The following is a 13,912-nucleotide window of genomic DNA, read 5'->3' as shown; positions in this document are numbered from 1 at the left end:
TTTAAAACTGTTATATATATAATGGGATAACATTTTGAAAGAAAATATTTTTTATGTCTTTCTCTTATCACAAGCTTTTCCTGCTTGTCTCATGACATTCTTTTACCTGGGGCAAATATATGGACTGCTTGAGAAAATATGTAGAAAGAGAAAGAATGCTAATAAACTTTTGACATTCAAAATAACATTTTTCAGCATGGCTTCAAAACAAGTCTTCATTAGGGAGAAGGATTTTTCTAATTTATTTTAGCTCACATATAACTTATTAAGGGGCAGATCACAGAGTTGTAGTTTTGTTTTTGTTTTTTAAGTAACTTAGAGAATATATGCTGTCTTCCATTAAGGCATAAGAAACTCTGGGAAGAAGTTAGGAATGTGACCAAGAAATTGAGCAAGCATGAGAAGGACATGAGAGGAAAAGGAAGAGGAAAAAGAGATTGAGAGAGTCAGGATCTAGGTTAATTGTGCCCCATTTTCTTTCCTGTCTTCTGTCCAAGCCAAAGGGCTAAGCTTCAAAATGGGATGGGGGAAAGGTCGGTTGATTTTAATATATACAGGGAAGTTGAAGAAAGCACTGAGGACAGAATAGAATTGAACTAAAATGAGGTAGCCATTTAAGGAGACAGAGCTGTGTGCTTAAGCAGAGTGACGGAGAGGGTGTCTAATGTACATGCAGGACTCCTACAGTTTCTATACGGTGGCTTGCTGACGTGAGTGCCAGGTTGCCAAGAGGGGCTAGCCAATGTAAGGATGGATTGTACTCATAGTGGAGGCTACAGATGGAGGCTACAGATGGGGCAGGAGGTTGGTTGAAAAATACGGCAAAGTTTCAAAAATGATTTTAGACAGTGAAAGTTATCTGGAAGTCATGTCAACAGGAGGGCTAGTGAGAATAGACTGAAGGGGTGAAACATCATGAATTGTACCATCTGCTAACACCAGCCTTAAGTGCTACAGGGAGAGCCAGGCAGACTAGGGGTGTTGCTGTGGAGCACAGAGTAGCCAGGGTCACCTTGCTGATCCAATGACTCACATCTTCTATTCTTCAAAGAAACATAAGCTCTTTTGTCTCCATTCATCTAGACAACATCTTGGAGATGAACAAGGGTTTGTTAAGGAACAGAAATAAGAGAACCTAAATCACTATCCCAAAAGACTGACTCATTGCATTTTTTAAATGTTTGGTTTGACTAAGGATTAAGTCAGATTTAAGTAACTATACATTTCCTTGCAAATCCCTAGGGGAGTGGGATTTGATAGCATTAAATAAAAATTATGGGAGGCCATTGTTTTGGACTGAGCTCCTCCACTAGGCCCCAACACACCAGACCAAACCAAAATGGAATCATTCATGCTAAAGGCTGCATAATCAAATTGAAACTTTAAGGAAGCAGATAGATCTCAAACCAGACCAGTTTTTTGTGGAAACACATTCCAGTCTTCCTAAATCAGAGTAATAAGGAAGTCCCCTCTGCTTTAATCCTTAACAAAAAAGAAGTAACCTAAAGTAACCTGATGTTAACCAGTTTTTTTTTCTGTTGTTCTGTTTCCTTGTTCCTATCTTACAAAGCCCACTGTTCTGGTATTACTCGGTAGGAGCTCTTACTCTGTTTTGTAGAAGGGAGGCTGTCCTGGTTCATGACTTGTGAATAAAAGCCAATTAGATCTACAAGATTTGTTGCAATTTTGACTCTTGACAAGAAGAATACCAGATTAGCTATTAAAGATTTATATTATTTCTTATCCAGATTTTAGTATAAGTAAATTTTAAGGCCATTACATAGCAAAGCTTAAAATACATACATAAATATTCATGCACCAGTGAAATATAATTGCAATATAAATATATATGTAAGAGACACGTGTACACGTACATATGCACAAAGAAATCCTGCTATTCTGAATTTTATAGCATAGTTATTCTTTAAAAAATTACATTTGAAATTATGAATTTAAAAATATTATGTTTGTATTGCGAAATATAACTTTTGAATAATTATAAAACACATTTATGGAATAAATTCACACTTCAGAAGCCTACTGAGGATTGCTTCTTAGTCATAATCCTTTCTTTACTCCAAGAAGTGTTTACTAGCATTAGTATTAGCTAATTTTTAACTTTACAAAAATTGTTCTCATATTGTTATATATACCTCACCAACTATATATGTCCTCTAAACAATATGGTATAAACTAGTTTTTTTTATTTTTACACAACGAAACCATATTCCATTTATTATTTGGTACCCTACTTTTTAAACTCAACATTGTTTTAAATATTTAATTCATTGTATTGCATGAAGCTATAGTTAGTCAATATTGTATGGCTATATCACAATTTTTTGTATTCATTCTATTATCAGTAATGTGGGTTGTTTTCAGTATTTTACTATTACAAACCACATGTCTCTAATCATTCTTGTACATATATATCTTATGCTTAAGAGTATGAATTTCTCTGAGGACTATAATACAGATGGAATTGCTGTATTACAGAGTACCTATATTTTCTACCGCATGATCAATGCCAAACGGATTAGACTAAGAAAATCATGCTTAGCTGTCAGTGGAAAATATTTCTTTAAATAGATTTATGTGGTTTATGTATCCATTTCTTTCACCAGAAATTTAGGTTGTTTTTCTTTCTTTACGATTATATACATTGCTACTGCAATTAGTATCTTTGTGCACTTTATACATTGTGACAGAATTTCTAGTTCTTTCCTTATAGTCAATTCTTAGATTTGAAATTTTCTTGATCAAGAGTTTGATCATTTTTTTTTTTTTGGTTCTTCATATAATTTTCATGCTTAAATACACTCTTATTTGAGATCATTTCCATATACGTACATATTCCTTTGACACCTTGTGAAACATAGTGCTGTTATTAAAAGTCAATTGTATGAAAACATCAATAAAGAAATAGTTTTGGCAGAATTAAGTATACTATTTATATTCTTTCTTACCTGTATCAACTATTTATTATAAACAGGGTGTTTCCTGCTTTCCTTGAACAGTAAAAGTTCTTTTTCTACTCAAATTCTTTACATCAAGACCTTAATCTGAAGACACTTTTTTAAAAAGTTTACATGATTTATGGGTCTATTTTTGTTTTTCAAAAAAAAAAAGTGGGCACATATTACAACTTCTGAGAATCCTGTTCTGATGCACAAAACAGAAAATGTTTCTGTTTTTGTGACTAGAGCTAAGCAAAACAATAGATGCAAAATACATTTATCTAAATCATCACAGCATTTCTAGGTGAGTTTTTAGGGCTGCCAATATTGAAGTACACCTAGAAAAAAGTGAAAGCTTTCTAAAAAGGATCTCTAATACATATCAAAGATGCAATTGTTTGCGTTGATTTAAAATGGCATGGGCTATTCTTAAATATATTTTAAACAATTTTTACAGCCACATATTTTTTATGAAAAATTTTGAGATTTTATTCTAAATTATATTTCCTTTCATATGCACAGTTATTTTAAAAGGGTTAATCATGCAGAAAAGTAAGCTGTGAATCAAGAATAACCATGCTGGGTATTAACCTCCAAGGGAAAGTTAAATCTCCTGAGCCTGTACAAGACAGATCTACAATAATGCCAGTCAATTTTATTTGGATTGAATTGCATACAACTAGAGCTGAGTTAACCAAAGCCCTCCATTTCTTTTTTCCCCCTTTAGTAGTGGCCTGAGTGATTTGATTTCAAGTCACCTGGGGTTTTAAGCAACAAAATCCTCCCCCATTAAAACTGCATGGTGTTTATGACCACCACAGGGATGGTTTAAAAAACAATGAAAAAAAGGGGATGTATGAAAAATAAAGCTGGCTAATTACAGCAAATGGGCTTAATTTAAAAACCACAGGTGCCTCTTTAATAAGCTTTTGTTGAGCTCTTGCCCATAGCATGTTTATAGATCATGGGACAGGGATAAAATTTTTGCTGGGGCCAGCTTTAAGTGGGAAACATTTGGTTCAACTCTATTTACAGTTCAGATCGCATCTGATGTCATAGAAAATATAAAGCTTATGAAAGCTTGTTTCTGCCTGAGGAATATTGCATCTCATTAATTACTTATGAAATTTAAGTAAAATAATATCAATTCATGCCCTTTCAAAGAGCCCATTTGCTGTATATTTTAAGTGAAAGTATAAAGGGATTTACTCTATAGTTCATAAAATTTTTCTTTTAGAGATTTGTGATATGAAGAATATTAAGATATATTTAATGAAAATATTTTTTGCTAAAATCTTTGGTTATAGTGGATTTCCATAGCTTATAAATTAAGATGTGTGTGATTTTATATTATAGGGCCTAAAACACTCAAGTATATGTGTACATTTTTTACACTTACATTTCACTTACAAGTTTGCTTTATTTAATTTGGTTATTTTAGTGATGTTCATCTCTTACAAGTAGAGAATATTCTATACAGAAGACCCTGTAATACCCAAGAAACAGAATATCTTTTTTACTTTTTGCCTAACTTTTGACACACGTGTTTTTCTGATATATTTCCCACGGATGTGATAGCCTTTTGAATCTCCTCACTCTAGGTGCTGAGAGTTTAGGTTAGTTCCTTAGGGTCCTTGTGTTTCTAAATCAAGCAGACATCTAATCTTCTTCTTGTCCCTGAGTAGTTAGAACTTCTAGGCTATAATCAGAGATTTAGAACAGAATTACTTAGAAATGATCAGGGAGGAAGCCAGTGAACCCTGAAGATTACCATCTTGAAATTAACCCAAGGCAGTAAAGAGAGCAAGAAATCATACATATTCAACATTTCTAATTGCTTTTTAATACAAATTTATATTATAAATAAATCACCTAAAATTCACTAAACAATACCATTTTAGGCACTTTATTGAATCTCTGCATAGATTAGAATGAGCTATGAAATCTCATACATAGTTACAGGCTCGCATCTATTCACTTTTTATATTTACCAGGGAAAAGTCTCTGCAAGCTATTTTGGGTTTGATTATCTTTTATATTAATTTTATGATTCTGTTTGGAAAGCAAATGCTATGTCACAGAATGAGGCCCTCATGTCCATCATCTGTAAAATCAAGTTGATAAATCCACCTTGTAGAGTGCAATGCTTTTCAGCAGTCCCAAACCTTTTTGGCACCAGGGACTGGTTTCATGGAAAACAATTTTTCCATGGATGGGGAGGTGGTGGGGAGGCAGAGTGCAGGCAGTGATGCAAGTGATGAGGAGTGGCTGTAAATGTAGAGGAAGCTTAGCTGGCTTGCCTGCCACTCACCTTCTGCTGTGCAGCCCAGTTCCTAACCGGCCATGGACCTGCGCTGATCTACAGCTCAGGGGTTGGGGACCACAGGTTTAGATGATCATGTTCCCTACAAAATTCATGTTGAAACTCAGTCCCCATTGTAATGATATTAAGAAGAGAGGCCTTTTTGGGAATGGATTAAGTGATGAGAGCTCCACCCTCATGAATGGATTAATACCTTATAGAACGGTTGAAGGAAATCAGCTTAGGTCATTTTTGCCCTTTTGCCTCATGAAGACAGACACAATGTTCACACTTTCTGTCATCTGAGAATGCAGCAACAAGGCCCTCACCAGACACTAAATGTCAGCACCTTGAACTTGGACTTTCTAGGTTTCAGAATTGTGAGAAATAAATTTCTGTTCTTTATAAATTACCCCGTCACAGGTATTTTGTTATAGCAGCACAAAAAGACTAAGACATACAGTTCCTAGTGGAATTGCAGGGACTCAGTAAATGGTGCAATTAGGTTGTTGTATTTGCATCAGTATTTCAATTAATAACATTTCTTATGTGAAAATCTCACTCTGTTTTGCAAGAATATTTTCTTAATCAACAATTACTGGTTATATGAACTCCAGGATTCATTCTCATGTGTAGGTCAAGGATGCACATATATCAATAGCAAATAGTATGAGCCAGATTTTACTGATATTTTAAGGAAAATTCTATATAACTTGATTGCTATAAAAATAATCCAGCACTTTGGGAGGACAAGATGTGAGGATCCCTTGAGCCCGGAAGTTTGAGACCAGCCTGGGCAAAATAGTGAGAACCTGTCTCTACAAAAAATTACAAAAAACAATGAGGCAGGCATGGTGGCACATACCTGTAGTCCCAGCTACTCAGGAGGCTGAAAAGGGAAGATTGCTTGAGCCCAGGAATTCAAGGTTGCAGTAAGCTGTGATTGTGCTACTGTGCTCCAACCTGGGCAACAGATCAAGACCAGGTGTTTATATGTTGGGTCATTAAATATGAAGTGTCCGATTTCAAATCAAAAGTGTAATTTATCATATCTTAAACAAGAAGCAGTACAATTAAAGTTATGCACCTAAACTATCGACACAGTTTTGCCATCTTAATGGTAACTTGTTTATACCAGCAGTGAAGAAGCCTGGAGAATGGGGGGTGATGAAATTGTGGGCGTTTTCCATAGCTTTTGGAGAATTGAGTATTTATTTTCCCTTGCAAGAAGTGGTCCAAAGTCTGGAAGAAGTGATAGTGAGTTGGTGCAAGGTCTTATGAATATGGTGGATGACTGAGAGTTTCCAAGTCCAGCTTCTATAGTTTGAGCAGCATTGTTTGTGGTCCACTTGTCTTGCAAGGGGATTGACCTGTCTCTACTGACCAATCTCAGCTGCTTAATCTCAAGCATCCCCATCATTTCATCCAGTTGTTTGCAGTAGATATCTGCTGTAATTGATTGACTGGGTTTCATGAAGCTGAAGTGGATAATATTAATACTAGTGCTGGACCACCAAACAGACACCACTAGCTTTTTTTGATGAATATTTAGTTTTGGACTGTGTTGTGGCACTTTATCTTTATCCAGCCATTGTGCTGAATGCTTATAATTGTCCAAAAGAATCCGTTTGTCATCACACCTAACAATCTGGTGTAGAAATGGTTTGTCTTTATGTCGTGACAGGAAAGAAAGGCAAGCTTCGAGACGATTTCTCTTCTGACACTCATTTAATTAATGTGGAACCCATCTATCCAGCTTCTTTACCTTGCTCATTTGTTGCAAATAGTATGATATTGTTGGAATAGTAACGTCAAAACTTGCTGCTAATTCATGCATAGGTTGAGATGGATTTGCTTCCACTATATATAGCTTTCAGCTCATCATTATCCACCTTTGTCTCAGGTGACCCACATGACTTATTTTCAAGATTAGAATCACCAGAATGGAACTTCTCAAACCATCAATGTACTCTGTGTTCATTAGCTCCATGCTTCCCAAACAGTTCATTGATATTTTGAGCTGTCTGTGCTGCATTGGTTCCATGGCGGAACTCATATTCAAAAATAAGATGAATTTTTGACTTATCCATGGTTTCACAAAATTTCCTCTAAAAAAACTTTGAAAGATAATCACAAACCAAAACGTGCATTTGAAACACTGAGGATGTACCTTCACAATAAAAATAAAACAAGAAGTTTTGAAGTGAAATGTCAGAGATATCAACCATCAAACCTAGTACTTAGCAAAATATTAGCTTCTCTTTTGAAGCTTAAGATAAATGGAAGTGAGGGACATACATGCACTGGATTCATGAAAATAGGGATGACTGGCATAAAGCTAGAGGTCGGGCTTTATGTAAGATAAGATTCATACTCTTATGTAAATTGCACCTGGGTTCTCACTGAAATGCAATAGGTCAATAGAGAGCCTAATGTGAAATTATTTTTGCATTATAGAAACAAAATAGGCAGGTCTTCATTAGGTTTGGTATTTTTTTTTTTTTTTTGCTTGCTTTTAACTAGTCATTTCATATTAAAGACCTTTTCATTCCAGGAATTTCTCAATGTACAAAAAAATTTATTATATGAATCTCATCCTAAACCCATAATTTATTTTGCATATGTAGTGAAGTGAAAGTAGCCATAAATACCTTGGTATTTTGGTCCCTCATCACTATAATGGGCCTTTTTATATTTTCTAATCCCTCACACATTGAATTTAGTAATAGTTATTTGCAAATGAAGAGCATACTATCCCAAATGACCACAATTGATATACAAATATAATATCCTAATGTATACAGGTGGACACTGTAGTGTTAGAAAGGCCTATCTCTGAATCCCATTTCCACCTCTTACTACTTGTGAGACTTTGGGTAACGTACTTATGATTTCTAAGCCTCAGTTTTCATATACATTAAGTAGCCACTTCATGGAGTTTTGATGAATATTAAATATGATGCATTGTAACACATAGTAAATGCTTATAAAATGTCAGTGAAGAAGAATCTTGCCAATGATAAAGCAGTGAATTGCTTTCGTTTTAATAATAGAATAGTATTTGTTGCCTATTAGAGTCATTTGGAAAATGACTTTTCTCTTGGACTTAAAATAGAGTTGAAAAATTATCTTTTTTTAGTATATTTTTTTACTATAGATAATTTTTTTTACTATATATGTGTAGAATATGTACATGCATATATATAGCACATATTCATTAGCAATAGTTTCTGATAGATTCAAGATCTTGTTTTAACTAAGACAATATCTTTGCCATAAAACTCTATTTCTACATGTTATTTTATTTTCTAATAGCAATAGATAATTAGAAAGAGTCCACAGAACTGGGCTTCTGGAAGTGGGTGAGGTTAGTCACAAGGACCCTTGAGAGTTGTAAGTAGACAATATCTGGATCAGCAAGCTGGCATGGGGGAGCCAAGGTTACACATCCTTGACATGCAGTATGTCTGAGGTCAGCTCTGGCCTTTTATTTGTGTCCAGTAAACTGATCGTCTTAGATGTAGGAAGTGACAAGACTTCAAGTGATTATTGATGTCTACTTTCATAGAATCTACTGACTCAGAGAGGAAAACCAAGCCTATATCATCTCAGAGAAATGAAAATATATTGTTTTGCGACACTACTACCAAATGAATTAAATTTTTAATAAACATTGTTGCGAGGAAATCAGTCTTCCAATATAATCAATGTATTTCACTATCTTATTTATTATTTATTATAATTACTAGTTAATCTACATTTTATATCACAAGTCCATTAAATCTTCACAGTATCTGTGATAGAGCAAATTTCTGAGTCTCATTTTGCTGATGAAGATTTTGAATCTCAGTGTAATAGTTTTGGCTAAGGATAAAGAGCTGGTGGACAGCAAAGGAGAGTTGCCCTGTTAATCAGTTACCATGATTTTCTTTTCTTTTTTTTATTCTCAGTGGCAATAGATAACTGGTTGTATAAAACCATTTAATGAGTCTTCTTATATGAACTATGTTCTGAGGCATTTCCCCCTTTACCAAAGAAAATGCTTGCAATGCAAATAAATAAATATGCATGTATGCTTTTTTTAATAAGAAAGTTACTGTGGAATCATTCTCAGTGGGGCGTTTAGTTTGAACTTTATTTTCTACGTGTGGTGATGTGTGCTGAGGAGACATTTCACTGTTCAGGATGAAATTACAATAATTTATCATAGTAGTTAAGAGTATAGCTTTGGAATTCAGCAGGCCTGAAATCAATTATCAGCCACATTACTTCCTGGGTAAGTTACTAAATTTTGGTAAGTTCTGAATCTTTATCAACCATATTTGCTTCACATGTAAAAGGAGAACTATAATACCTTGGCTGTTATTAAAGGTTTTGTTAAAGGAGACACTGTATGTGAAGCAAAAGGTAAGCATTTAACAAATGCTATCATAGTTACTATTGCTAAAAAATTGTTTGAAAAGTGTTGTTGATTTAGTCAAAGGCCAAGTTACATTTGTTTTTCCCTCATACATTTCATTTTTCTTACAAAATAATAAAATATATTGCATTTTCCCAAACTTGCCATTTCTTTTGTCCAGACTGCCCAAGTACCCAAATCTAATAGCCAGTGAATTATAGTATTTGTTTTAATCAGGCATTGACAATTTTTTTCCATAAAGTCCATATGAGTGAGTATTTTAGGCTTTTGTTACTACTCTTCATCACTGCCCTCACAGCACAAAAGTAGCCACAGATAATATATAAACAAAAGATGTGGCTGTGTTACAAGGAAAATTTATTTTCAAAAACAGGCTGTGAATGGATTTGACCTGTGGGTCACAGTTGGTTGACCCTGATATAAATTATTGATAATCATTGATTATATACTATTATTCAGCACATATAAGTACAATCATATTGTATCAATGCACAATTAAACATTTTAAAATACAACATATTAATTTATTTAAAGATATTGTCAATTTTATTAATTGGCACTATTGCATGCATTAGTGTCTCTGTCTCTTTTTTTCTTAATCTTATTTCTGGATTCAGAATAAAGGAAGAGAAAAAGCTGCAAAAGTTAGAAAAAATATAATTGTCTAGGTTAGGTTGCTTTCAAAATTTTTCATTAGACCCACAGTAGAAATACCTTTTGAAACATGATCCAGCATTAATTCACACATACACACATGTGAGCATGCGTTTCACCCTGATCTATTCCATTTCATGCCATTGCATTATACTCTATTTCAAGCAAAAGTAACATAAAACTAGGTTCTCTGAAATGATTTCCTGATCTACTAAGGTATCATAAACTAGTTTAGAGAACTCTAGCATAAGGATTCAGAAACTCAGAGGACAGACCTTTAGTGGATTCCTGTTCCACAAACATCTGTCCTCATGTCTAAGTAATATTCCCTATCAAAAATTAGAAATTAGCTCAGATTAAAAACCATCCATTAAAAGTAAAAATAATGCATATACCTGAAAGAAATATTTTAAAAAAATCAGAATTTTGTAAGAAAAACATCCCTCCTCTCCTCCACTCATTCTCACTTCCAAATTCTATGTTACAGAGGCAGTCCCTTTGAACTATTTTGCTTTGGTTGTTTCTTCCATATTTCTAATGCTCTATTTCTTGATGTGTTGGTTTTGAACATTATCTAATTGCTTCCTGTCATGGAAATCACCATCATCATCTTCCCTGACTTGCTCTTCCCCATATCTTTATATTAATATAGATGAAATTGTTAACAGTCCGTAAGTGGAGATATTTTCAGGTTTTTAGTGATTGTCAGAAGAGAATTTCAGGATGCACCATGTTAGCCAAGCAAGCAGCATTTAGTCAAAATGAAAGTGAAAGTACATACACACCCTCTTTTTGAGTGGGGAGGCTCAAAAAGAGCAGCTGCACTGAAAGGAAGGGTTTGTAATCCATAAAGTCTCACTAATTGAACAGAGGAATATTCAAGGCTAAGGGGTTCACTTTTACTAAGAATTTAGGTAATAATTCCTATGATTGTGTTCCCTCTCCTTTTTATACTTTATATCGTTGTTTCAGAACTGTCATGGCAATTTCAAGGGTCGAGAAATTTTAAAACCACAATGTAATTGATATTGTAATCAGCCATAGTTCATGTAAGGTGACCTAGGTAGCTGACAAGCTGGTTAAAATCAGTTCTTGACCATGGTTATCAGACCCACTTAGGCTTTAACGCCTGCACCCACTCTGCAAGCCCCTGCATCTAGTCCCCTACTTCTACTCGAACAAATGTGAGAATAAATACTGGGGGACAGACAGAGGCTTCTCCTGCATATAGTTTTTGTTTTACCCAGAAATTTCTAATTGTATTTCTTCTTGAAATACTTTGTTTTTTGGCAGTCTTTACTGTTCTCTCTCTCTCTGTCTCTCTCTCTCTCTGTGTATGTTAGTCTTACACATATTATATCAAGTATTTGGCTAATTTTTTTTTCTGAAATTCTCCTTCCTATGGCCCCCATCCTCCAGGGCATCTGCGTCCACTTTAGGCAATTTGTTCTGTAGATTTTCAGTTCTTTTCCTTCCATTCTCTCCTGAGAAGAAAACATTGCGTTCTGATCCCATGTCCTCCCCTTCTTTCATACTCCCTCAGTTTTCTGGAACAAAGGGTGGGTGTGAGAGTGATTCCTGCATATCTGTTTCATTACAGAAATGTTTCAATACTGCTTTTTAAAAACTTTTTTAAAAATTTTAAAACAATCACAAGCTTACAGAAAATTTTCAAGCGTAGTACAAATAACTTACCTCTTTGCCCCCCTCTTTCATTCATTCCCTCCCTCCCTCCTTCCTTCCTTCCTTCTTCTCCCTTCCTTTCTTCCCAATTTTCTTTCCTTTCTTTCCCTCCTTTTATCTTTTTACAAATAACTGTCCTGAAACCTTTGAGAGTTACTTGCTGACATTACAAACATTATTCCTGAGTACTTTATTGTGTATTTCCTACAAACCAGTACATTCTCACACATGACCATAGTACTATCATCAAAATAAAAAAAACAAAAACACTACCATTCAATTATCAGACCCTAATTTTCCTCAGGCAAGTTTCAGCAATTGTCCTAGTAATATTCTTTTTAGTAAAAGGATGTAGTCCAGAATTTCCCATTGCTTATAGTTTGCCTGTCTGTCTTTATACTCACTCAGTCTGAAGGATTCCTTAGTCTTGCCTTGTCTTGCACAGCCTTGACACTTTTGAAATACGAAGCCAAGAATATAGGCCAGTTATTTCATAGAATGTCCTGTAATTTGGACTTATCTGATGTTTCCTCACGATTGGATTCAGTTACATGTCTTTGGCAGGAAAATCACAAATACGATGCTGTGTTTTCATTTCATCCTATTGGGCAAAAGACAATTTTAATGTAGCCTGTCAGTGACAATGTTAACTTTGATAACTTAAGTGAAGTGGTGTCTGCAATGCTCTCACTGTAAGGTAGTCTTTTCCCCTTTGTAGTTAGTAAATATTTTGTTAGGGAGTGTTTTGATTGCTGATTTATTAAAATTTATTACTACTTCTATTTATTTGGATACTCAAATTGTCTCATATTTGGCTTGTGAATATTTCTTCAATTTGGGCTTCTGTGTCCTTTTGTCGTATCTTCATAATTCTTCGAGCAATTGCTTACTTTGTGGCATAAAATATTATAAGTTCATCTTGTTCTTTCCCTAACCTAGCTCTGGAATCAGCCACTTCTCCAAGAATCCCTGCTTTGTTTTTGTGGAGAATAGTATTTAGACACAAAAATCTGATTGTTAAGTTTGCGCATTGTTATTGAGGTGTCTCTATTTGTTGGACCTCTCAGTTGTCAGGGTTAAGGATATAAGAAATACATGTATGTATTTACATGCATATTGAGAACCAAGACTACTACATCAACATGACTTAGTTATTACAGGAAAAAAAATTTCAAAAGAGATAATTCTGTAAACCGTTAAGTAATTTTACTGTTTTTTTTAGAAAATACCTAAAAATCTATCTGCAGATACACTTGGGCAAATAACTAATGAATCACCAGTGTAGTTAAAAAGTCTTGCTTCAAGACCCTTGATTTTTCATTTCCCACAATCCTAAACTATTATGTTATAAATTTTGTCCAATCCCAATCAGATTCTCATCTTGAAAAGTATTCTTTAAATCACTGGAGACCGTATCACAAAATCCTATAACTGCTCCACTTCCTCATTTTCCCTTCAGTGACACCTCTAGATATTATTATCTATCTTTATTTATAAATATATATCAATATTTGCATCTGTATTTAAATCTCTCTCTTTCTTCTCTCTCTCCATGTATAATCATAATAAATAATAAGAGTTCCTCAGCAGTTAGAAGTACTCTAACCATATTCCTCAGGTTGAAGTATCAGAGTCTTAAATCCCTATTATTCATTAGGAAAAGTAAGGCATAGATGACTTACTGCTGTAGGTTCATCTAGTACCAGCACACCAGAAGCACTTTGTCAATCAAAAGAGATCCATATGATAATATATTCCCTACTGTTTTTAATTTTTATGTTGAACTATTAAATGGGTATTTTAAATATCCCATTAAATGTTTAATGAGAATACATTAAATGTATGTAACTTTGTACTCATTTAAAATTGTATATAATCATACATAATTTAATATAA

The sequence above is a fragment of the Eulemur rufifrons genome, chromosome 24 (genome assembly GCF_041146395.1).
Source record: "Eulemur rufifrons isolate Redbay chromosome 24, OSU_ERuf_1, whole genome shotgun sequence".
In the NCBI taxonomy this organism is placed as follows: domain Eukaryota; kingdom Metazoa; phylum Chordata; class Mammalia; order Primates; family Lemuridae; genus Eulemur; species Eulemur rufifrons.
This window is presented reverse-complemented; position numbering follows the sequence as displayed.